This window comes from Oncorhynchus kisutch, linkage group LG29 (assembly GCF_002021735.2).
Source record: "Oncorhynchus kisutch isolate 150728-3 linkage group LG29, Okis_V2, whole genome shotgun sequence".
Classification (NCBI taxonomy): Eukaryota; Metazoa; Chordata; class Actinopteri; order Salmoniformes; family Salmonidae; genus Oncorhynchus; species Oncorhynchus kisutch.
In genome coordinates, this window is record NC_034202.2 from 38,094,751 (window position 1) to 38,120,222 (window position 25,472).

The window sequence follows — 25,472 nt, forward strand, 5'->3', positions numbered from 1 at the left end:
ATTGCCTGACAGTCAGCAGCAGGTCACAGTGAAATATATATATATTTTTTTAAGAGAAATCCCATGGCGACCACATTGCAACTTACAAATAGCCCAAAAACCCACGAAAAATACATTTTCACCCGCGACATCGTTTTCAAAGTAGCCTAATTTTGCAGGAAAACTGCAGACATGGCAACACTGCTAACAAAGAGGAAGAATTTAGCCGGTGTTTCTGATGAATTAACAATGCCATGCTGGTGGGTGGTAACATGCAAACAAAACCCAGCCCTGAAAAGAAATGGACACTGAAAAGTATTATCATATCATAGAGGAAACATTGGCAAAGAACATATCATTAGGCACCACTTCTGATTTCCCATTTCAATAACAATTATATCAACCTTTAACTAAAACTGGGATGTTTTTTTTCTTAAATCGTTGTGCAACATCATGGGTAAGGTCTTTCACCTGAAAAATTGCATTTCCGCTCTTGTGGGTGTAACAATAGACAAAGAAAAGAGCTAAACAATATTTAAGCAATATATATTTTTATTTTACCTTTATTTAACTAGGGAAGTCAGTTAAGAACAAATTCTTATTTTCAATGACGGCCTAGGAACAGTGAGTTAACTGCCTGTTCAATATGGACCGAGGAGGTGTAGTATATGGCCAATATACCACAGCTAAGGGCTGTTCTTGTGCACACGCAACAGGAGTGCATTGGCCGTATACCACAAACCCTTATTGTTATTATAAACTGGTTACCAACGTAATTAGAGCAGTAAAAATAAATGTTTTGTTATACCTGTGGTATACGGTCTGATATAACATGGTTGTCAGCCAATCAGCATTCAGGGCTCGAACCACCCAGTTTATACTTATTATTATATTATGGCAAAATGGGTAGAATAGCAGGAAATTAGCTGTATTAAATGTGTTATAAAACTGCTAAATGTTCTCTCTGCCCCAGGGCTAAATGAATTGCACGTGCACCTTCATATTTAAGAAATAATAATAAACTATATATATATAAATATATATAGAGAGATATATATTCAGTAAGTCATTACAGTAATAGCCTTCGAGCCCGGGGTCGTTACATTATTCAACCCGTGGGTGCGTTCCCTGCGTGGCTCCATAGAGGGCGCTGTGTCCCTCTGAGTGGTTTCTGGCCCACGGCTGCTGTCGGAGCAAATTGGCGCCATTTTGAAGATAGGAGGGGGGAAGAGAGCTGCAAGAGACAGAGAGAGGATACAATTCATTGCAATTCATTAAAAAAAACAAGGTAGGAACCATCACAAGCAAACGTTATTCGTGTGGAATTCGGAGTTCATTTCGTGGGCGTTGATTTTTGTTTGTTTTTGTTTGGAGGTACATTTGTCTGGATCTGTCCAGTTAAAAGTGGGACAAATCCGACGGAGCTGTCCGTGTTCCCTGCCCGTATCGGGGCTAGCTAGCGGTGTCCGCCTTGCCGCTGTTCTTACACTGGGGGGGGGGGAGAGAATGGGGGCAAGTTTAGCTACCAGTATTTATTATATTTTATTGTAAATGTATCACTAGCAACGGGGTTGTAGATGGCTATGAAATGAATATATGTGCACGGTTGATTTTAACGTTCTCAACAAAATACGATTGATAGTAGCAAATGCAGGATTTGCGTGTTATTCAATACTATTTTGTATTGCTAGTTAACTAGCTACAGTGCACTAACATGCAATTCAGTCAACTAGTGGCCTTGGCGTACAACTGTGCCATAACAATACGCACAAGCCAGCCGTTCACCCGTATGAATGCGACTGCATGTAGCTAGCTAATGTAGCTAGTTAGCCAGAATGGCTAACTACATATGGCATACCTCGTGTCCATGTTGAAAATATTAGCTACTGCTCATGCTGCTCTTTTTTTGTGTGTGTGTGTGTATTAGTTAGCGTTAACTAGTTAGCGTAGGATATTTTCGATTTTGTACGGTGGCTGAAGTTGGATAAGGGAAGTGAATTGTGTACCGTAACGCTAGCCTGGGTTTGCTAGCTAGCGAGCTAAAGGAAAAAGTCGAATGGCATGATTTGATTCGGAACCGATAATTCAAGACTTTCCCCTTCGTGTTGGTTAGCTAGTAGGATGTGTCAATGAGGTAAGTCTTTGCCAAATAGCCAATGTTTCCAACCATCCTTTTATGAACACATAAAATATTGTCATATTTAGTTGATTCCCCCCCCCCATCTTGCATTGCTTTGTCAACAACACAGTTCTCCCTGTCTGTTAACTTCGTGCTGTATTGATTGAACTAACGCACATGATTGCACAACCATTACGTTTCTCCCACATGCTTGTCTAAAAATCCCGTTGAAAAATGTGCAAATGGATGAATTGGCTTTTGACTCAAGGTCTCTAGTTATCTTAGAAGGTCCATTGCAAGCCGTTTGAAAAAAAAATCTCGATATCAAATCATTTCTGGGTAACAATTAGGTATCTAACTGTGATTGTTTTCCATCCAAATGAAAAAAAAAAAAATGGCTTCTTAGCAAAGAGCAATTTCTCAAGTAAGAATTTATCTAGGACTGTCTGGGAGTGGTCTGGGTGGAGAGGGGAAACTGAAAACTCGCTGTTATTGGCAGAGATGTTTGGAACTGTTTCTTATTGGTGTATTATAGATGCATTGTGAAAATAAAAAAAATCATTTCAGACAGTAGTTTTGAAGGTGGTGCTGGCAAGCCTAATGTGGTCCTCGCTTTTTGTGTACTACATCATCCATTTTCGTATACGTTTTTTTTGTGTACTACATCATCCATTTTCGTATACGTTTTTTTTGTGTACTACATCATCCATTTTCGTATACGTTTTTTTTGTGTACTACATCATCCATTTTCGTATACGTTTTTTTTGTGTGTACTACATCATCCATTTTCGTATATATGTTTTTTGCAACTCATTTTTTTGCTATTTGTATTATATGGTATGAATCCAATTTGTTCTCTCTCTCTTATTTTTATATATATATATATATTATTGTGCTTAAGATCCTGGAGTGAATCTCACTAATTTGACCAGAACAAGTTTAAAAATCAAGGCTGTCTTTTCAAACAGCTTTTTATACAAAAAAAAGGCCATTATCATTTTCACAATTGTACAATATTATTGTTACCTCAGTGTGTTTATATTTATATATAACACAGGAAAATCTAATTTTTGACAGCATGGGACCTTTTAATAAGAAATGCACACCTTCACCTAGCTATTAAAAATATTGCCTAGTCAGACCATTACTCTGTTCCTGTTTGGCGTATAGAAGATTTGACCAGGCTTAACTTGTCGACACTTCGTCAGATTGTTTTAATAGTCACCTGTACAGGGTTGCAGGTGTGATTACGGTGAAAATCTTAGGCCCTGAGCTCCAACATGCAGGATGAAGTGAAATAAAATAATGAAGATGGTTATAAAACAAACAATATGAACAGCACTATATAAATAACAACTTTGGCATTGATGAATAAGTAAGTGTCCATTGGGGTGGGGGCAGAGTAAAAAACTGTTTGGAAACAGCTTGGAAACAAACACAGAGAAATCAGTTAGTGGTGGAAAAATACGATGGAGGATGCAAGTAATGGAATTTTCTAAAAATGCTCCACCAATTCCTGCAGCAGGTGAGGAATTTGTGGATTAAAAAGGTGCAATGTTGGTAGTGTGGGTTTGGTTTTAAGACAACAGACACAGGCAGTGGCTGTAAAAGGGGGAAACATGAGTAACCTATAGCCACCTAAAAAGCTGCCATGTGATTGAATATGGTGAAAGTACGAAGAAGCGCAAAACTCCAACATCCACACCGGTGCCAGGCCTAAAACGACATCAAGTTTGAACTAAAATACTGGTTGCTAGGTTCTGGCCATTCTAGAGAGTTTTTCCTAGCCACCGTGCTTCTACACCTGCATTGCTTGCGGTTAGGGGTTTTAGGCTGAGTTTCTGTACAGCACTTTGTGACATCAGCTGATGTAAGAAGGGCTTTATAAATACATTTGATTGATTGGTTGCGTCATTTCAAAGTGTATCCCGTACGACAAGAAAAGCAAAAGATGTCAGGACATTACGGATTCAAACATGTTGGATCCCCGGTATGTACTGCCTAGCCGGAAATACTTTAGCGGGACAGTCTTACCAAATAAGTACACTGAATGCCATGAAAGAGTGAAGAGGGAGATTGAAAACATGATCCGCGTTGCCAGCACAACGGACCTATGGTCAAGCCCAACATCCGAACCTTACATTAGGCTAACTGTGCATTTTATAACCGATGCCTGGGAGCTGAAGAGAAGATATTTGCAAACAGCCTGGGAGCTGAAGAGCCTGGGAGCTGAAGAGAAGATATTTGCAAACAGCCTGGGAGCTGAAGAGCCTGGGAGCTGAAGAGCCTGGGAGCTGAAGAGCCTGGGAGCTGAAGAGCCTGGGAGCTGAAGAGAAGATATTTGCAAACAGCCTGGGAGCTGAAGAGCCTGGGAGCTGAAGAGCCTGGGAGCTGAAGAGCCTGGGAGCTGAAGAGCCTGGGAGCTGAAGAGAAGATATTTGCAAACAGCTTTTTTCCCCCGGAGGACCATACAGGCCCTAGAATTATGGGGACTGAAAGAAGAACAACTTGTGTGTGTTTTACAAGCTGACAACGAATCTAACATGGTAAGAGTCATGGAGCTGAACAGCTGGACAAGACTGCAGTGTTTTAAGAGTCATGGAGCTGGACAAGACTGCAGTGTTTTAAGAGTCATGGAGCTGAACAGCTGGACAAGACTGCAGTGTTTTACGAGTCATGGAGCTGAACAGCTGGACAAGACTGCAGTGTTTTAAGAGTCATGGAGCTGAACAGCTGGACAAGACTGCAGTGTTCTGGTCACCGTCTTCATCGGTAAGTTTAAATAGTCGCCAAAATATATATTTTTGCAAATATGCAGCTACTGTTATAAACTATCAGGATGTTAGTTATTGATGAAATATTAATTTAACTATCTAGCCTAGCATTGCTGGCCAATTGTTGGATTCAAAACTGGAGTGTTCATCACATGAATTGAACTATATTTATTTTACTGTATATAATGTATGTAGATCAATCCATTTAAATCACAGTTACTGTAATGAAACTTTATACCCAATAATGGAAACGGTTAAATCAATTTTTATGTCATATTTGTGTGTTTATTTTATTATCTAGTTGTTTACTTTTTGGTTCTCGTTTCTATTCTGTCATTTAAATATAAGGAGAAAAAAAAAGCTGAGTTAATATTGTCAGTTGTTTTGTTGGTATTTTTACAGAGAGAAGTGTTAAAGATCCCAGGATTGACCAGTTGCTGTCTGCAAGAGAGTAGTCAGCGCCTTTTCTATGGCCTATGAAAACTGCACACGCTGATGAACTTGACTTGCCTGACCACTCACTTGTCATTGAAACTCCATCTTCTGACGTGAGCCCCACCTGGTTGATCTAGAGAGTGCTTGAACAGGAGAAGCCTGTAACTCAGGTCCTGGCTGCAGACAAGAAAATCAGGCACCTTGTGACTACATGGCAGGACAAGTCCTTGAGTCAATCAACAAAGCCCAGGTTCCCCTGGAGGAGTTCACTGAAGCCTTGTCCGGAGAAGATTATGTAAGTGACTCCTACATGAAAACCCGCTGAACTCCAGCTGTTCAACGTTACTGTTTTGACTCTGGAAGATGACTCACACCTAACAAAGGACAACAAGAGAGGACCATCCTCTACCCCCGATCCTACCACAGATGACCTGTTGGGCGTAGCGTCCTTCCCACACCCACGCTTTAAAACCACATGCATCAAGAGCAACAGGGTGGACGACATAAAGACAAAGAGTAGCAGAGCTTCATTTGACTGCTGACAGAGCAGCTGCCATCCATCGCAGGTACAGATTAATCACAGGAGCAGAAGCACCAGACCCAGTGGAACCAAAGAAGATTGAGAAGACGCTTGGAAGCTAAAATTAAAATGTATATATTTTTTTAAAGGACAAACACCAGCAGCTTCCCTGTCTGACAAAGGTGTCATTTGAAGCTGAGCTGAATAGCTACCTGCAGACAGTTGATGTTGACAGGTGAGGCAGATCCCCTGGAGTGGTGGAGGGTCCATGAAGAGCACCTTCCTAAGGTGAGCAAACTGGCCAACTGCCACTAGTTCACCTTCCGAAAGGGTCTTTGGCACTAGTGGCAATGTAGTAACATGCCACAGAGCTGCACTTAAGCCAGATTAAAAAATATATATATTTCACCTTTATTTAACCAGGTAGGCTAGTTGAGAACAAGTTCTCATTTGCAACTGCGACCTGGCCAAGATAAAGCATAGCAGTGTGAGCAGACAACACAGAGTTACACATGGAGTAAACAATTAACAAGTCAATAACACAGTAGATAGGCTTGTTTTCCTTTCCCATGACCTGTGAAACCAATATGATTGTTGGTTCTATACCAGGAGTTAACAACCTGGTTAAATGAATAATATAAGCCCTATTTGAAGCTGTTATCTTTCACTTGAATATTTACATTATTCAGTTGGAATTCTTGGAAGTTATTCTGTTTGGTAGCATTCAACAGCCTTCGACAATTTGCGCATCATGTGAAATAGTTACTTGTAGTGTTATTTATTTTTCAGGGTGGTACCATAACATGCCACCGCGCAGTACTGAAGCCATGGACCGTAGATGGGCTTGTTTTCCTTCACCATAACTGTCTCACTGTGAATATATTCACTTTTCTTTTTTGCAACGTTATTTATTAGTGTTCCTGTGGTTTTTAGTAAAAGTTTAACCAATAGCACTACTGTTATTTACTGTCAGTGTTGTTTAATGCTGTTCCAACAAAAATCAGATTGGATTAAGCTAATGAAAACACACTTAGAATTCATTAGTTGCAGTCCTTTATATAAGAAAAAAAAAAATTGTATAAATACTGTCAAAAATGTGAAAAATATAGGGGTATGATATTTAAGCCATATCGTTCCCAGTCCTAGTGTCAGTGCTGTGTGTATGTTGATTATGCAAATTATTTGGAATTTCCAACATTGTGTCAATTCTTGTTTTTTGTAAGAAACAATCAGTCTTTCCTCAACTGTTAGCCAAGAGAGACTTTCAGCATAGTATTTATATCAGCCCTCTGATTACCATGAAGAGCAAGGCGTGCTGCTCTGTTCTGGGCCAGCTGCAGCCTAACTAGATCGTTCTTTGTAGCACTTGACCGTATGACTGGACAATAATCAAGATCAAACTAGAGCCTGTGGGACTTGCCTTGTGAAGTGTGGTGTCAAAAAAAGCAGAGCGTCTTTATTCATGACAGACGTCTCCCCATCTTTACAACCCCCTAGAATCTATATGTTTTGACCATGACAGTTTACAAGACTAAAAGTAATTTAGTCTCCTCAAATCAAATTGTATTACAGTGAAATGCTTACTTTACAAGCCCTTAACCAGAAGTGCAGTTCAAGAAATAAGAGTTAAGAAAATATTTAGTGAATAAAGTAACACAGTAGAATGACATAACAGTAACGAGGCTTTATACATGGGGCACTGGTACCGACTAAATGTGCAGGGGTACAGGTTAGTCTGGGTAATATATACATGGGGCACTGGTACCGACTAAATGTGCAGGGGTACAGGTTAGTCTGGGTAATATATACATGGGGCACTGGTACCGACTAAATGTGCAGGGGTACAGGTTAGTCTGGGTAATATATACATGGGGCACTGGTACCCACTAAATGTGCAGGGGTACAGGTTAGTCTGGGTAATATATACATGGGGCACTGGTACCGACTAAATGTGCAGGGGTACAGGTTAGTCTGGGTAATATATACATGGGGCACTGGTACCCACTAAATGTGCAGGGGTACAGGTTAGTCTGGGTAATATATACATGGGGCACTGGTACCCACTAAATGTGCAGGGGTACAGGTTAGTCTGGGTAATATATACATGGGGCACTGGTACCGACTAAATGTGCAGGGGTACAGGTTAGTCTGGGTAATATATACATGGGGCACTGGTACCCACTAAATGTGCAGGGGTACAGGTTAGTCTGGGTAATATATACATGGGGCACTGGTACCCACTAAATGTGCAGGGGTACAGGTTAGTCTGGGTAATATATACATGGGGCACTGGTACCGACTAAATGTGCAGGGGTACAGGTTAGTCTGGGTAATATATACATGGGGCACTGGTACCCACTAAATGTGCAGGGGTACAGGTTAGTCTGGGTAATATATACATGGGGCACTGGTACCGACTAAATGTGCAGGGGTACAGGTTAGTCTGGGTAATATATACATGGGGCACTGGTACCGACTAAATGTGCAGGGGTACAGGTTAGTCTGGGTAATATATACATGGGGCACTGGTACCCACTAAATGTGCAGGGGTACAGGTTAGTCTGGGTAATATATACATGGGGCACTGGTACCCACTAAATGTGCAGGGGTACAGGTTAGTCTGGGTAATATATACATGGGGCACTGGTACCCACTAAATGTGCAGGGGTACAGGTTAGTCTGGGTAATATATACATGGGGCACTGGTACCGACTAAATGTGCAGGGGTACAGGTTAGTCTGGGTAATATATACATGGGGCACTGGTACCCACTAAATGTGCAGGGGTACAGGTTAGTCTGGGTAATATATACATGGGGCACTGGTACCCACTAAATGTGCAGGGGTACAGGTTAGTCTGGGTAATATATACATGGGGCACTGGTACCCACTAAATGTGCAGGGGTACAGGTTAGTCTGGGTAATATATACATGGGGCACTGGTACCCACTAAATGTGCAGGGGTACAGGTTAGTCTGGGTAATATATACATGGGGCACTGGTACCCACTAAATGTGCAGGGGTACAGGTTAGTCTGGGTAATATATACATGGGGCACTGGTACCCACTAAATGTGCAGGGGTACAGGTTAGTCTGGGTAATATATACATGGGGCACTGGTACCCACTAAATGTGCAGGGGTACAGGTTAGTCTGGGTAATATGTAGTTGTAGATAGGGGTACAGTGACTATGGGGGTACAGGTTAGTCTGGGTAATATGTAGATGTAGATAGGGGTACAGTGACTGGGGGTACAGGTTAGTCTGGGTAATATGTAGATGTAGGTAGGGGTACAGTGACTATGGGGGTACAGGTTAGTCTGGGTAATATGTACATGTAGGTAGGGGTACAGGTTAGTCTGGGTAATATGTAGTTGTAGATAGGGGTACAGTGACTATGGGGGTACAGGTTAGTCTGGGTAATATGTACATGTAGGTAGGGGTACAGTGACTATGGGGTACAGGTTAGTCTGGGTAATATGTAGATAGGGGTACAGTGACTGGGGGTACAGGTTAGTCTGGGTAATATGTACATGTAGGTAGGGGTACAGTGACTATGGTGGTACAGGTTAGTCTGGGTAATATGTACATGTAGGTGGGGGTAAAGTGACTACAGGTTAGTCTGGGTGATATGTACATGTAGGTGGGGGTAAAGTGACTACAGGTTAGTCTGGGTAATATGTACATGTAGGTGGGGGTAAAGTGACTACAGGTTAGTCTGGGTAATATGTACATGTAGGTGGGGGTAAAGTGACTACAGGTTAGTCTGGGTAATATGTACATGTAGGTGGGGGTAAAGTGACTACAGGTTAGTCTGGGTAATATGTACATGTAAGTGGGGGTAAAGTGACTACAGGTTAGTCTGGGTAATATGTACATGTAGGTGGGGGTAAAGTGACTACAGGTTAGTCTGGGTAATATGTACATGTAGGTGGGGGTAAAGTGACTACAGGTTAGTCTGGGTAATATGTACATGTAGGTGGGGGTAAAGTGACTACAGGTTAGTCTGGGTAATATGTACATGTAGGTGGGGGTAAAGTGACTACAGGTTAGTCTGGGTAATATGTACATGTAGGTGGGGGTAAAGTGACTACAGGTTAGTCTGGGTAATGTGTACATGTAGGTGGGGGTAAAGTGACTACAGGTTAGTCTGGGTAATATGTACATGTAGGTGGGGGTAAAGTGACCGCACAGATGATTAAACCGCAAGTAGCAGCAGTGTAAAAACAAAAAGGGGGGGGGGGTCAATGTAATAATCCGGTGGCCATTTGATGAATCGTTCAGCAGTCTTATGGAGCTTTTTGGACCTGGACTTGGTGCTCCGGTACCGCTTGCCGTGAGGTAGCAGAGAGAACAGTCTATGACTTGGGTGACTGGAGTCTTTGACAATTTGGGCCTTCCTCTGACACAGCCTGGTATAGAGGTCCTGGATGTCAGGAAGCTTGGCCCCAGTGATGTACTGGGTCGTATGCACTACCCTCTGTAGTGCCTTACGGTCAGATACAGAACAGTTGCATCACCGCCTGGTATGGCAACCTGTCAGGATTACTCTCGATGGTGCAGCTGTACAATTTTTGAGGATCTGGGGACCTGTGCCAAACCATTTGTTTCCTGGTGGGGGGAAAGGTGCTGTTGTGCCCTCTTCACGACTGTCTTGATGTGTTTGGACCATGATAGCCACGCCATTCATTACCAGATTAACCTGAGGTCTAGAATTTATGGAATGACTTGTACCAAATACAATGCCCTTAGGTTTAGAGATGTTCAGGACCAGTTTATTACTGGCCACCCATTCCAAAACAGACTGCCATTGGCAGGTCATTGGTAACAATAGAAAAGAGTAGACTCCTCTTGTTTTTATCTCCATATATCCTCATATCTTTTCAGCTGCAGAGGTCAGAGGTCGTCATCCCCCCCCCCCCCCCCCCCCCCGGTACCTACATGTTATTACAGCATATTCTTTGTGTCGGACTCATTTTCCCGCTAATTGCCTTATGGATCAAACATTTGCGTGTAGTTTACTGCCTTGTGCACATTGCTACGCTTATTATGTGAAGAAATAGTTTATCAACATTTTAAGCTAAACCTTCTGATCTGTTGCATCAGACACTTTTGAATGTTTATTTGTTATGCATCCTAGGCCTACTGGTTGTATGAATTTGGGATATATCATCCCACAAATGACCCAGATGTCTGTTTGGAATAGTTTATTTATTTCTTGACAAGTTGTCCAATAGAATGATTACTGTTCTATTATGGGATGGGGGATAGTAGATTGACATAGGCTAGTTATTTTGCTGTTCGTTACTCGTCTTGTTGGCTCTGGGAAATGTAAACGCGGTCATCGGAATTTGGTAAGGAGGGATCTCACATCGTTGCTTCCTCGACTTGCAGGTTCTGTTAAGATGAGTTACCATGAACCTTCGTGTGATTTTTATGTCATTTTAATCTCTGTGGGTGGACGCCATAATCAGGTTACGCACCCAATGCATATGGGTCGGTACATTTCTCAAATGTTCAGTAAATTATAATGCTGTCGTTCGAATCTCTAGCGCCACATTTTCCTAATGAAAACCTATCTGATATCGTACCACCATGGTCATCTGGCCAGCTAGCTAGCGTATTAGCTAATATAGTTAGCTAGCTAACACCACAGATGAAAAGGGTAAATTATTGTAATCTTTCCTAACAGGTCAAATAGCTATCTGCTTAGCTTATTGCATGCATGTCCGGGCATGTCGACATGTCTTATTATTGGTGAATTATTGGGTTGCCAGTTAGCCTAGTGGTTAGAGCGTTGGACTAGTAGTAACCGGAAGGTTGCAAGATCGAATCCCAGAGCTGACAAGGTACAAATCTGTCGTTCTGCCCCTGAACAAGGCAGTTAACTCACTGTTCCAAGGCTGTCATTGAAAATAACAATTTGTTCTTAACCTTTCTGGCGCAGACGTGGCGCTAGCGACCCACCTCGACAACATCCGGTGAATTTGACATTCAAATTATAGAAATATTCAACATTCATGAAAATACAAGTGTAATACATCAAAATAAAGCTTAACTTCTTGTTAATCCAGCCGCTGTGTTAGATTTCAAAAAGGCTTTACGGTGAAAGCACACCATGCGATTATCTGAGGACAGCGCCCTACACACAAAAGCATGAAAAACATTTTTCAACCAGGCAGGTGTGCCACGAAAGTCAGAAATAGCGATATAATAAATGCCCTACCTTTGAAGATCTTCTTCTGTTGGCACTCCAAAAGGTCCCAGCTACATTATAAATATTCCTTTTGTTTGATAAAGTCCTTCATTATGTCCCCAGTTTAGTTGGCACGCTTCATTCAATAATCCACCGGTTTCCCTCCTTCAAAATGAATCCCAAACGTTACCAATAAACTTCTCCAAACAAGTCAAACAACATTTATAATCAAATCTCAGGCACCCTAATATGTAAATAAATTATACAATTTAAGACGGAGAATCGTTATTGTCTTTACCAGAGATAAACAACAAAGAACACTCTCTCATCCACGCATGAAAACACTACAGCCAAAATGGGAGCCACTTTGAAAAAAATGAGCTAGAATGAAGTTTTTCTAAAACAAGCCTGAAACTCTTTCTAAAGACTGTTGCCATCTAGTGGAAGCCCTAGGAACTGCAATCTGGGAGGTTTTCTCCTCATAATAAACATGACTGCCGTTGGAATACGTGGTAGGCTGAATTGTATATTTTGGAGGGTATGTCCTTGGGTTTTCGCCTGCCATACTTGTTCTGTTATACTCCCAGACATTATTTTAACAGTTTTAGAAACTTTTGAGTGTTTTCTATCAAAATCTACCAATGATATGCATATCGTAGCTTCTGGGCCTGAGTAACATGCAGTTTACTTTGGGCTCGCTTTCATCCAGACATCAAAATACTGCCCCCTAGCCCAAAGAGGTTATTAATAACCTCTTGCTCCTACCTGAGACATAAACGTCCCAACTAGACATCTGGAAATGCAAATGCGCTACGCTACATGCTAATAGCACTCGTTAAAACTCAAACGTTCATTAAAATACACATGCAGGGTATTGAATTAAAGCTACACTCGTTGTGAATGTAGCCAACAAGTCAGATTATTAAAATGCTTTTCGGCGAAAGCATGAGAAGCTATTATAAGAGAGCATGCAACACCACGAAATACCTGAATGCTACGTAAACAAAAGATTTCGCGTAGCCGGCGCTACCCAAATAGCATAAATAAAATATAAAACTTTCATTACCTTTGAAGATCTTCTTTGTTGGCACTCCTATATGCCCCATAAACATCACTATTGGGTCTTTTTTTCGATTAAATCGGTCCATATATACCTAAAATAGCCATCTATGGAAACTGTGTGATTCCGAAAAAAACACTGTTTGAAAACGCTACGTCATTTTTTTAAATTAAAAAAGTTGACGATAAACTTTCACAAAACACTTCGAAATACTTTTCTAATCCAACTTTAGGTATCAGTAAACGTTAATAATCTATCAAAATGATCACGGGGCGATGTGTATTCAATAGCTCCACGATTTCAAATCATCTTCCAAAAATCTCTCTTCCAAACCTTCCAGTCGGAGACCGGATGGAAAGTGATCTCCCAGGTTGGTTTGCCCAAGAAATAAACAGCCCGGAAATGACGAGACTGGCGACATCGTGTGGAAGCTGTAGGAATTGTAACCTAAGCCATAAGTAATATGGTTTCCATTTAACAAACAATGGAAGTGGCGGATTGATACTTTTTTCAGTGACCAGATTTTCTTGCACTTTTCGCTGAAACACACGCTCTGTTCAAGTCACAGCGGTGATTTAACCAGTTTTAGAAACGTCAGAGTGTTTTCTATACACACATACTAATCATATGCATATACTATATTCCTGGCATGAGTAGCAGGGCGCTGAAATGTTGCGCGATTTTTAACAGAATGTTCGAAAAAGGAGGGGGTAGGAGCAACAGGTTTTAACTGACTTGCTTAGTTAAATAAAGGTAAAAAATAATTCATTGAAAAAAAATGATTGGTGAATTAAAACTGAAATGTGTACCTTTTTTGGGGTGACCTGACCAAATTCACATAGAAATGTGAGTTTATAGATTTGTCATTCTCATTGAAAGCAAGTCTAAGAAGGGTTAGATATGTTCTATGTGTTCGGTTTCTATGCTTCCCTTTAAGTTTAGTTTTTTTTGCGTCTTTTGCTTTCAGTTTTGTACACCAGTTTCTAACAGCTAAAAATACAATATTTTAGGATTAATTAAAATATATTTCACACCGGTTTAGATGGTACAATGATTCTCTACACCAGTGTTTCCCAACCCTGGTCCTCCAGTAACCCCAAAACTACAGTTTCCCAACCCTGGTCCTCCAGTACCCCCAACACTACACAGTTTCCCAACCCTGGTCCTCCAGTACCCCCAACACTACACAGTTTCCCAACCCTGGTCCTCCAGTACCCCCAACACTACACAGTTTCCCAACCCTGGTCCTCCAGTAACCCCAACACTACACCGTTTCCCAACCCTGGTCCTCCAGTAACCCCAACACTACACAGTTTCCCAACCCTGGTCCTCCAGTAACCCCAACACTACACAGTTTCCCAACCCTGGTCCTCCAGTAACCCCAACACTACACAGTTTCCCAACCCTGGTCCTCCAGTAACCCCAACACTACACAGTTTCGTGGTAGCTCTTGACAAACACACCTCATTCAACTCATTGAGGGTTTGATGATTTGTTGACAAGTTGAATCAGGTGTGCTTATCCAGGATTACAATTAAAAATGTATACCGTTGGGGGTACTGGAAGACCAGGGTTGGGAAACACTGCTCTACTCTAGCCATTGCTCATAAACTGAAATTCAGCAAACTATTAGAATTTTAGCAACCAGGAAATGGTGGGGAGATTTCTGCATATTGTACCTTTTTTAAACTAATATTTGCAACAGGAGTTTGATTTTGGTCATTGTGTCAATTCATCCATTTTTCAATACGGCATCTGTTTGGATGAATGAGCTAGCTTGGCGCTGCTGATTTTCTCAGCTAGACATTCCTTGGCTTTGTGCTGTGCTCGTGGCTCAGGCGGTGAGTGGTGGTTGCCATAGCAGCAGCTTTGCTTTGTAGCAGGACTATCAGGAAAGCCGATAGGGAAGAGCCGGTGGACTAGAAAAGGTCAATATCGGCCCGACGTATCGGCTGGGCTGTTTTTATTTATTTGTTTATTTAATGTAACCTTTATTTAACCAGTCAAGTCAGTTAAGAACAAATTCCTATTTACAATGACGGCCTACACACCGGTCAAACCCGGACGTCGCTGGACCAATTGTGCGCTGCCCTATGGGACTCCCAATCACGGCCCGGTTGTGATACAGCCTGGAATCGAACCAGAGTGTCTGTAGTGACGCCTCTCGCAATGAGATGCAATGCCTTTAGACCGCTGCGCCTCTCAGGAGCCCCGAGTTAAACATAACATTCAACATTTTTTATATTTAGATAATAAATGATCAAATTAAATCAGACTTTTTTTCCTAGTTTTAGTTTTTTTAAAATCAGTTTCAGTCCAGGTGGGGTGAAGAAGATGTTTGACAATAAGAACTGCATTCCGACGTTACATATATATATATAGGCAAATAAATTAACTTCTACTGCTCTAGATGATGCATCATGGGTGAATAAAACTTTATTTAAAAACATTGGAGTTTTTACAGGAACGTGTAACGGTCTTATTGTAATGAGATGTAGTATTTACAGGATTGTGAAAAGGTCTTATTGTAATGAGATGTAGTATTTACAGGATTGTGAAAAGGTCTTATTGTAATGAGATGTAGTATTTACAGGAATGTGAAAAGGTCTTATTGTAATGAGATGTAGTATTTACAGGATTGTGAAAAGGTCTTATTGTAATGAGATGTAGTATTTACAGGAATGTGAAAAGGTCTTATTGTAATGAGATGTAGTATTTACAGGATTGTGAAAAGGTCTTATTGTAATGAGATGTAGTATTTACAGGAATGTGTTACGGTAATGAGACATGTCCACAGACACTGTTTGTACGTGATACATGTTCTAGTTTAATGTAAACTTCAAAGTAGTGTAGCATTTTAATGAGGCGGCAGGGTAGCCTAGTGGTTAGAGTGTAGAGGCGGCAGGGTAGCCTAGTGGTTAGAGTGTAGAGGGGGTAGGTAGCCTAGTGGTTAGAGTGTAGAGGGGGTAGGTAGCCTAGTGGTTAGAGCGTTGGACTAGTAACCGGAAGGTTGCAAGTTCAAACCCCTGAGCTGACAAGGTACAATCTGTCGTTCTGCCCCTGAACAGGCAGTTAACCCACTGTTCCTAGGCTGTCATTGAAAATAAGAATTTGTTCTTAACTGACTTGCCTAGTTAAATAAAGGTAAAAAAATATATATATAGACAAACCACAGCAACATCATTTTATAGATTGATCCAAGAATTCAATCACGATGCATTTCTTTAATGAGAATTTGGGGGTAACAATGTATAATAAAAAAAACTATCTGGCTAAAATGTATTTAAAATAAGAAACTTGGACCTCTTAGGCCTCAGAATTATAGTTGATTTTTGCAGATGCACCATGGCTTTGTCACTCAATGTGCTACAGCCGTTTTTAAACTGGTTTCATGGGAATCTCCCATGTACCTTTTAGAAGACATTGGTTGTCTTCCAAGTCGGGAATTGAGGAAAACGTTTTGCGACAGAATACACCCTTGCTGAACACAACCTTGACATTCCCCCTTTTCAGTTCTCTCTCTCTTTCCTTTTGGAGATCTCTCTCTCCTTTCAGAGCTATCCCTCCCTCTCTCTCTCCCTTCAGAGCTCTCCCTCTCTCTCGCTCCCTCTCTCTCTCCCTCTCTCCCCTTTCGGAGCTATCCCTCTCTCTCTCCTTTCAGAGCTCTCTCTCTCCTTTCAGAGCTCTCTCTCCTTTCAGATCTCTCCCTCTCTCCTTTCAGAGCTCTCTCTCTCTCCTTTCAGAGCTCTCTCTCTCTCTCTCTCTCTCTCCTTTCAGAGGTCTCTCTCTCTCTCCTTTCAGAGGTCTCTCTCTCTCTCCTTTCAGAGCTCTCTCTCTCCTTTCAGAGCTCTCTCTCTCCTTTCAGAGCTCTCCTTTCAGAGCTCTCTCTCTCTCTCTCCTTTCAGAGCTCTCTCTCTCTCTCTCTCTCCCTCTCTCTCTCCTTTCAGAGGTCTCTCTCTCTCCCTCTCTCTCTCCTTTCAGAGGTCTCTCTCTCTCTCTCTCCTTTCAGAGGTCTCTCTCTCTCTCTCTCTCTCCTTTCAGAGGTCTCTCTCTCTCTCTCCTTTCAGAGGTCTCTCTCTCTCCTTTCAGAGGTCTCTCTCTCTCCCTCTCTCTCCTTTCAGAGCTCTCTCTCCCTCTCTCTCTCCTTTCAGAGGTCTCTCTCTCTCTCCTTTCAGAGCTCTCTCTCTCTCTCTCTCTCCTTTCAGAGCTCTCTCTCTCCTTTCAGAGCTCTCTCTCTCTCCTTTCAGAGCTCTCTCTCTCTCTCTCTCTCTCTCTCTCTCTCTCTCCTTTCAGAGCTCTCTCTCTCTCTCTCTCTCTCTCTCTCCTTTCAGAGCTCTCTCTCTCTCTCCTTTCAGAGCTCTCTCTCTCTCCCTCTCTCTCTCCTTTCAGAGGGCTCTCTCTCTCTCTCTCTCCCTCTCTCTCTCCTTTCAGAGGGCTCTCTCTCTCTCTCTCTCTCTCTCTCTCTCTCTCTCTCTCCTTTCAGAGGGCTCTCTCTCTCTCTCTCTCTCCCCTTTCAGAGGGCTCTCTCTCTCTCTCTCTCTCTCTCCTTTCAGAGCTCTCTCTCTCTCTCTCTCTCTCCTTTCAGAGCTCTCTCTCTCCTTTCAGAGCTCTCTCTCCTTTCAGAGCTCTCTCTCTCTCCTTTCAGAGCTCTCTCTCTCTCCCTCTCTCCTTTCAGAGCTCTCTCTCTCTCTCTCTCTCTCTCTCTCTCCTTTCAGAGGTCTCTCTCTCTCCTTTCAGAGCTCTCTCTCTCTCCTTTCAGAGCTCTCTCTCTCCTTTCAGAGCTCTCTCTCTCTCTCTCCTTTCAGAGCTCTCTCTCTCCTTTCAGAGCTCTCTCTCTCCTTTCAGAGCTCTCTCTCTCTCCTTTCAGAGCTCTCTCTCTCTCTCCTTTCAGAGGTCTCTCTCTCTCTCCTTTCAGAGCTCTCTCTCTCTCTCCTTTCAGAGGTCTCTCTCTCTCTCCTTTCAGAGCTCTCTCTCTCCTTTCAGAGCTCTCTCTCTCCTTTCAGAGCTCTCTCTCTCCTTTCAGAGCTCTCTCTCTCTCTCCTTTCAGAGCTCTCTCTCTCTCTCTCTCTCCTTTCAGAGCTCTCTCTCTCCCTCCTTTCACTCATACTCCTGTCTTTCAGTCACCAATCCTCTGCCTATCTCTCCCCTCTTGACTGCAGCAGTGTAACAGTCTGTCTCTTTGTAATGCATGATGCCCGGCTGCCTTTCCCTCCAGAAGCTCCCTCCAGATAAGCACATTGACTTCACTCACTGGCATCAGTGACTTGCCAAGTTGCCAATTCTCCCTCTACCCCGCCTCTTTCTTTCTCTCTCTCTCTCTCTCTCTCTCTCTCCTTTCTTCTTCTTTCTTTCCCCCTCTTTCTTTTGCAGACAGACCCCCATCGGTAACCATGGTTATCATTTTTCCAGAGACACAGTTAAGGAAATCTCCACCCCAAAAGCTGTATGTTGGTATTGGTTATTATAAGTCCATTGTTGATAGTCCCAAAATATTTTTGCATGTCCAGCAATCAAGTTTTCAAGATATATCACTTTCGAAATACAGCCGCTATGATGCATATTGCATCATATGATGCTGCGTTTCACACACACACACACACACACACACACACGCACGCAGAACTGTAATGTTAGAGAGAGAGAGGGGGAAAGAAAGGGTTGACAAAAAGAGGAGGTAGAGTTGACAACTTGGCAAGTCACTGATGCCAGTGAGTGAAGTCAATGTGGATATCTGGTCTAGGTTAGAGGGAGGTTCATGTCTGTTTACTCAGACCCTTGGCTCCTCTCGTAAGAGGAGAGGTAGGGGTGGGAGAAGGGGGAGGTGGGGGGAAGAAGGGGGACGGGAAGAGTGGAGGAGGGGAAGAAGAGGAAGGGAGGGGGGAGAAGAGCAGGGGAGAGTAGATGGGTGGGAGGGAAAGAGGAGGCGGGGGAGAGAGAGGAGAGGGGAAGAAGAGATATATTGCGGCGATATTGACCTTTTCTAGTCTTGGTTAACGGCCCTTTATCGCTCGACATAGCAAAAACATGCAGATGTACAGTTGAAGTCGGAAGGTTACATACACTTAGGTTGGAGTCATTAAAACTTGTTTTTCAACCACTCCACACATTTCTTGTTAACTTCACTGGGGTAGGGGGCACTCTTTTCACCTCCGGATGAAAAGCGTGCCCAAAGTAAACTGCTTGCTTCTCAGGCCCAGAAGCTAGGATATGCATATAATTGGTAGATTTAGATAGAAAACACTCCAAAGGTTCCTAAACTGTTATAATAATGACTGTGAATATTAACAGAACTGATTTGGCAGGTGAAAATCTGAGAAAAATCCATCCAGGAAGTGCTAAAAAAAATGTTTGTAGTTTTCTATTGAATGCCATTACAGTATCCATTGACTTGGGACTCAAATTGCACTTCTTCCACTGGATGTCAACAGTCTTTAGAAATTGTTTCAGGCTTGTATTCTGAAAAATGAGGGAGTAAGACCTCTCTGAATGAGTGGACACTGCAGTGTCCCAGAGCCTTTTCATGAGCGCGAACGAGAGTGCGCTTTTCTTGTTTACCTTTTATATTGACGGCGTTATCGTCCGGCTGAAATATTATCGATTATTTAGGCTAAAAACAACCTGGGGATTGATTGTAAACATCATTTGATATGTTTTTACGAACTTTACGGATACTATTTTGATTTTTCGTCTGCCTGTTGTGACTGCGTTTGAGCCTGTGGATTACTGAACAAAACGCGCAAACAAACCAGAGGTTTTTGTATATAAAGATGGACTTTATCGAACAAAACAAACATTTATTGAGTAAATGGGAGTCTTGTGAGTGCAACCATATGAAGATCATCAAAGGTAAGTGATTCATTTTATTGCTATTTCTGACTTGTGTAACTCCTCTATGTGGCTGGTAACTGTTTGTAATGATTTGTCTGCTGGGCGCTGTTCTCAGATAATTGCATGGTATGCTTTCGCCGTAAAGCCTTTTTTGAAATCTGACGCCGTGGTTGGATTAACAAGAAGTTCATCTTTAAACCGATGTATAACACTTGTATGTTTAATGAATTTTTATAGTATTTCTGTTTTTGAATTTGGCGCTCTGCAATTTCACTGGATGTTGGCCAGGTGGGACGCTACCATCCCACGTCCCCTAGTGAGGTTAACAAACTATAGTTTTGGCAAGTCGGTTATGACATCTACTTTGTGCATAACACAAGTAATTTTTCCATCAATTGTTTGTTGGGGTTAGGGGAAAATTCCAGAAAATGTCATGGCTTTAGAAGCTTCTGATAGGCTAATTGACATCATTTGAGTCAATTGGAGGTGGGCCTGTGGATGTATTTCAAGGCCTACCTTCAAACTCAGTGCCTCTTTGCTTGACATCATGGGAAAATCAAAAGAAATCAGCCAAGACCTCAGAATTCTTTTGACATTCACAAGTCTGGTTCATCCTTGGGAGCAATATCCAAACACCTGAAGGTACCACATTCATCTGTACAAACAATTGTACACAAGTAATAAACGCCATGGGACCATGCAGCGTCATACCGCTCAGGAAGGAGATGCGTTCTGTCTCCTAAAGATGTACGTACTTTGGTGTGTAAAGTGCCAATCAATCCCAGAACAACAGCAAAGCACCTTGTGAAGATACTTTTGTACCCGTTTCTTCCAGTATCTATATCCACAGTAAAACAAGTCCTATAGACATAACAAGGAAGAAGCCACTGTTCCAAAACCGCCATAAAAAAGCCAAACTACGTTTCGCAACTGTACATGGGGACAAAGATTGTACTTTTTGGAGAAATGTCCTCTGTTCTGATGAAGCAAAAATATAACTTTTTGGCCATAATGTCCATCGTTAGGATTGGAGGAGAAAGGGGGAGGCCTGCAAGCCGAAGAACACCATCTCAACTGTGAAGCACCGGGTTGGCAGCATCATGTTGTGGGGGTGCTTTGCTGCAGGAGGGACTGGTGCACTTCACAAAATGGATGGCATCATGAGGTAGGAAAATTATGTGGATATATTGAAGCAACATCTCAACACATCAGTCAGGAAGTTAAAGCTTGCTCGCAAATGGGTCTTCCAAATGGACAATGACCCCAAGCATACTTCCAAAATTGTTGCAAAATGGTTTAAGGACAACAAAGTCAAGGTATTGGAGTGGCCATCACAAATCCCTGACCTCAATCCTATAGAACATTTGTGGGCAGAACTGAAAAGGCGTGTGCGAGCAAGGAGGCCTACAAACCTGACTCAGTTACACTAGCTCTGTCAGGAGGAATGGGCCAAAATTCACCCAACTTATTGTGAGAAGCTTGTGGAAGGCTACCCGAAATGTTTGACCCAAGTTAAACAATTTAAAGGCAATGCTAACAAATACTAATTGAGTGTATGTAAACTGACCCACTGGAAATATATAATTCTCTCTACTATTATTCAGACATTTCACATTCTTAAAATAGAGTGATGATCCTAACGGACCTAAAAACAGGGCATTTTTACTAGGATTAAATGTCAGGAATTGTGAAAAACTGAGTTGAAATGTATTTGGCTATGGTGTATGTAAACTTTTCTACTTCGACTGTAGGTCTACACCATCGGTCTTATCTCCAAACTATGGACAGATTTTAGTCATTCAAACAGAACATGCATCGTTGTTTCATCTTTGTTCCTGCGTCCGCTCTCCTTGTTAGATATTATGCACATTTATGGTTTGGTAGGAAATGTTACCACCTTTGATCTAGCTCTAATAGTAGCAGTAAACTGCACCAAGTGATATGAGCAGTGGAGACAGAAGTGAAAGTGAGCAGAGTTAGAGCGCTATCCAATCGTAGCAGTAGGATCAAGTTACATCCCCCAACCATTTCTTGACAGATAGTTAAACTAGCCAATCAAATGTCATCCTGGCAGCTGAGTTGTTTAGACATTTATCCTGACATGTGAAAGAAAGAAAAACCATTCTGATCATGGAAATTGACAAAAATAATACTAGTTTCATAAGCATCTGTGATCACAAGTCATGACGTTACGTTGGACCCATTTTGCATTGAATAGATGTTATTTTATATTGTCGAACTTAACAGCAGTGCCTATATGATGTCCTTCCATACAGGCGTGTCCTGCTGGACTGGTGCTTCTTTGTAATTGTTGTTGATCAGTAGGCTAATGGAAGTCCCAAATGAAAGACAGATGTTTGTAATCTGTAGCATCATAGACTCCACTGATCAGCTATAACAAGATCATCAAGTCAATGCACACACCCCTATTGAATATGCCTTCACCTGTATTGTGTGTAGGCCTTAATTTACCCAGTTCATCAAGAGATATTACCATTATGTTGTTATGTAGTTAGAATGTTAAAAACAAAGTCAAATGTATTGTTTAATTTTAAAATGGATGCATTAATGCACACACACATGGCTGTCTGGGAAATTTTGTCATCAACATTTTCTAATTTAATGATATTGAGTATCGGCTTAAAATAACATCCATCTACCTTCTTGACCCCCAAAAATCGGTATTTGCATCATCCCTAAAGAAATCCATAATGGTCTTTCTCAACAACAACAAAAAATATTGCCGTTTTGGTGCACGTACAGCCAACTAGTGCAAATATAATACTGTGACACTGTCAAAACCATACGATATATCGCCAAAAATAATATCCCGATTTGTAACGGCATTGTCGCGTCTTCTTTTCATCAATTGAAATGAACGATCCTTTTCGATCCTCCTCGTTTTTATTTTCTGGGTCTATTTAGTCAGTTATCATCTCGTCAATTGCCACTGAAAAAATAGGTGTTTTGACAAATATTTCTGCCACTATTTTCGTTGACGAAATGAATATTGTGTAGAATAGATCAGATTCCTGTAGAATAGGGAATCATTTCAACTCTATACATTTCATTTCTATCTGCAGCATTCTGTTTGTTTCAGTACATTGACAAAACACACCCCTGGTCTAAGTTGCTGAGTACGCCCCTAAGCCCTGGTCCTCAGCCCTGGTCTAAGTTGCTAAGAACACCCCTCAGCCCTGGTCCTCAGCCCTGGTCTAAATGGCTAAGAACACCCCTCAGCCCTGGTCTAAGTTGCTGAGTACACCCCTCAGCCCTGGTCTATGTTGCTGAGTCTGGTCCTCAGCCCTGGTCTAAATGGCTAAGAACACCCCTCAGCCCTGGTCTAAGTTGCTGAGTACACCCCTCAGCCCTGCTCTGCTCTAGGCTGATAAGGGATTGGGTTCTTCTCTGGCAGCAGCTGTGGGTTGAAACGAGGTCAGTGACAGAACAGTCTGGCAGACTGTGTGTGTGTCTGAGAGCGTGTGTGTGTGTGTGTGTGTGTGTGCTGCACTACCCTGTTGAAGCAGGGGGTGGTTGTAGTTAAAATCTCAGTGCAGCAGCATATTTCTGGTTGCCTTGGTGGTATTTGGCTGATGGGGTGTATGGTATGGTGGTAAACTACAACTAACCAGTAAACTATAACTGACTGAATTTTGGCTAACAGTAAAGTATAACTGACTGAATTTAGTAAAGTATAACTGACTGAATTTAGTAAAGTATAACTGACTGAATTTAGTAAAGTATAACTGACTGAATTTAGTAAAGTATAACTGACTGAATTTAGTAAAGTATAACTGATGCAGTTATATTGTGGGAAATATGACCATCCTGCATAATCCACGTGGTCCTGCTGCTAGGGACGGTTTCCCTGACTCGGGCTGTGCGTCCCAAATGCCATCCTATTCGCTAGCTATATAGTGCACTACTTTTGACCAGGGCACATAGGCTGGCATTTGGGACTTAACTCCAGATTACTGGTAAACCTTTTCCTGGACCAGAAAACACTGCCAATAGAGATTCTCCATCGGGCATGCTTTCTATTCCAGGAATAGTTTTAATCTGGGTCCAGAGAACGGTCCGTATATAATATGGTTGAGAGGTATCTAGATTTTTATACAGTCAGACCGTTTCTGTACCGTACGGAGATACAGGAAGTGCACACAAATGGGTGCTATTTAAAACAAAAACAAATTATACATACATTTAGGCAACAGGCATCTTCATCAAGGAGGGGGTTGAATATCTCTGCTGTTACCAAGAAGCTTGATCTTGACATTTCGCCACTTAGCTAGAAAGTCAGTAAACCAAATACATAGCTGGAACCCTGAGCTGGATATCATTTGACACATCTTAGATTTCTTGTAGTTATACTTTACTTTATAGTTAGTTATAAGCAGTGGCGTAGCACGCACCCCCGGAGGAAACGGTATTGACAATGTCGTTATATCACTATGGTCGGACAATGTCGTTATGTCACTATGGTCGGACAATGTTGTTATGTCACTGGTCGGACAATGTCGTTATGTCACTATGGTCGGTATGGTCGGACAATGTCGTTATATCACCATGGTCGGACAATGTCGTTATGTCACTGGTCGGACAATGTCGTTATGTCACTATGGTCGGACAATGACAATGTCGTTATATCACCATGGTCGGACAATGACGTTATATCACCATGGTCGGACAATGACGTTATATCACCATGGTCGGACAATGTCGTTATGTCACTGGTCGGACAATGTCGTTATGTCACTATGGTCGGACAATGACAATGTCGTTATATCACCATGGTCGGACAATGACGTTATATCACCATGGTCGGACAATGACGTTATATCACCATGGTCGGACAATGACGTTATATCACCATGGTCGGACAATGTCGTTATATCACCATGGTCGGACAATGTCGTTATATCACCATGGTCGGACAATGTCGTTATATCACCATGGTCGGACAATGTCGTTATATCACTATGGTCGGTATGGTCGGACAATGTCACTATGGTCGGTATGGTCGGACAATGTCGTTATATCACTATGGTCGGTATGGTCGGACAATGTCGTTATGTCACTATGGTCGGTATGGTCGGACAATGTCGTTATGTCACTATGGCCGGACAATGTCGTTATGTCACTATGGCCGGACAATGTCGTTATATCACCATGGTCGGACAATGTCGTTATAGCACCATGGCGGGACAATGTCGTTATAGCACCATGGTCGGACAATGTCGCTATAGCACCATGGTCGGTATGGTCGGACAATGTCGTTATATCACCATGGCCGGACAATGTCGTTATAGCACCATGGCGGGACAATGTCGTTATGTCACTATGGTCGGACAATGTCGTTATAGCACCATGGCGGGACGATGTCATTATAGCACCATGGTCAGACAATGTCGTTATAGCACCATGGCGGGACAATGTCGTTATAGCACCATGGTCGGACAATGTCGTTATAGCACCATGGTCGGACAATGTCGTTATATCACCATGGCCGGACAATGTCGTTATAGCACCATGGCGGGACAATGTCGTTATGTCACTATGGTCGG

At 42.1% G+C, this 25,472-nt stretch overlaps 1 protein-coding gene across 1 annotated transcript in view; it reads left to right on the top strand.

The window, feature by feature from the left end:
• Positions 1 to 1,185: 1,185 nt before the first annotated feature.
• LOC109880228 (sister chromatid cohesion protein PDS5 homolog B) overlaps positions 1,186 to 25,472 on the top strand; it is an 82,317-nt gene continuing 58,030 nt past the window's right edge. The window contains exon 1 of the mRNA XM_031809084.1: positions 1,186 to 1,267. The gene's annotated coding sequence lies outside the window, so the exon portion shown is untranslated. The remainder of the gene's footprint in view (positions 1,268 to 25,472) is intronic.